Below are 1,973 nucleotides of genomic sequence, written 5' to 3'. Positions count from 1 at the left end.
AACTGCAGCTAAATTCTGGGTTTTTTAAATAAACTTTTCAATTTTGGAATCATTTTACATTTACAGAAAAGTTGTAAAGATAATACAGGAAAGTTCCTATATACCCCATTTCCTTACTGTTAACATCTTACATTAGTATGGTGTTTTGATTGATTGAACAATCAAATCAATGATTGAGACGGGGTCTCAATCAATGAGCCAACATTAATATTTTACTATTAACTAATATCAATACTTTATTCAGCGTTTCTTGGTTTTTTTTACCTAATGTCTTTCTCTGTTCCAGGATCCCATCCACAATAGCACGTTAGTCCTCATGTCTCACTAGGCTCCTTTAGACTGTGAGCAGTTCTCAGATTCTCCTGACTTTTGATGACTGTACATACTAGGTTTCAAGAGCTGCCATAACAAATTACCACAAACTGGGTGGCTTAAAACAACAGAAATTTATTCTCTCACAGTTCTGGAAGCTAGAAGTCTGAAAGCAAAGTATCCAAAGGGCTAAACCAGCAGTCCCCTTTTTGGCACCAGGGACTGGTTTCATGGAAGATAACTTTCCACGGGGGTGAGGGAGGGGAGCGGGAGGCGGAGTTCTCCCATTCATGGGAGCTGGGGAGCAGCTGTAAATACAGATGAAGTTTAGCTGCTCACCCACTGCTCACCTCTTGCTGTGTAGCCTGGTTCCTAAGTCTCATGAGGGGAGGGGCATGTGGAGCTCAAGTAGTGACATGGGACCCTGTTCCTAACAGGCCACGGCCCCCAGGAGAAATCCTTCTATGTCTCCTCTGGCAATCCTTGGTATTCCCTGGCTTACAGATGCATCACTCCATCTTCACCTTGCCTTCTGTGGCTGTGTGTCTGTGTTCAAATTTCCCTCTTCTTTTATGGATACCAGTCACTGGATTAGGGTTTATTCTAACCCAGTATGACCTCATCTTAATTACATCTGCAAAGCCCCAAATGAATAGGAAGAGGTGAGGGAGTGCTGGTTAGGGGGTGGGGCATGTCTTTTAAGGGAACACAAATCAACCCACAACAATGATACTGACATTTTGTGAGGAGTACTATATTGTGATATTCTGTAGGTTATCCCTCAATTGGGGTTTAGCTGATGTTTTTCTTGTGACTAAACTAGAATTATAGGTTTGGGGGAAGAAGATCACAGAGATAATATGTCATTTTTATCACAGCATATCAAGAGTACATGCTATTAGCATGACTTGTCATTGTTTATGCTAACCTCCACCACTGACTGAAGGAGTGCGTGTCAGGCTTCCCCACTATAAAGTGACTTTCCTCACTACCACCATACGGTACTCTCTGGAAGGAAGTCACTATGTGCAGCCCACCACATAGGGGCAGAGAGTTATGCTCTACCCCCTTAAGGAGAAAGTATCTGCATAGATTATTTGGAGTCTTTCTGTATGAGAGATTTGTCTATTCTCCCCCATTTATTTATTTATTTTGTCTTTTTTAAATTGAACTGAAATGACAGAAAAGCAAAACAGGAAGGCTCCGATTCACAGAACAGAAACTCTTAATTTTTCCCTGTAAACTCCATTTCAGGTGATTTAGACAAGAACTGAGCTACACTTCAGTTATGTGTTAGGTATAGAATACTGCTTAAAAAAAAAAAAAGAGGCAACAGAAAGAACATGAAAGAGACCCTTGGCTAACACCACCACAAGATAATCAGAATTTTAAAAAATAAACATCATCTAAGAAGTTCAAATTTTCTGGGAAGCAAAAAGTTGTTGGGTATGGAATTCTCAGAAGAGGTAGAATATTCAACAGTTTCTCCCAGGATAAGAATAAAACTAGACCTTTTTCTGTTAATCAGTTCTCAACTGAACACATTTCAGAAAACAAAACATATTTTAAAATGAGAAGTAGAGAAATCCATTCCACCTATTCCATTATCCCTAGTAACTTTTTTTCAGGGAAGCAAAAAGTTGTTGGGTATGGAATTCTCA

This window comes from Propithecus coquereli, unplaced genomic scaffold, assembly GCF_000956105.1.
Source record: "Propithecus coquereli isolate 6110/MARCELLA unplaced genomic scaffold, Pcoq_1.0 Scaffold78, whole genome shotgun sequence".
Classification (NCBI taxonomy): Eukaryota; Metazoa; Chordata; class Mammalia; order Primates; family Indriidae; genus Propithecus; species Propithecus coquereli.
The sequence above is the reverse complement of the archived record's forward strand: the minus strand, read 5'-3'. Positions refer to the sequence as shown.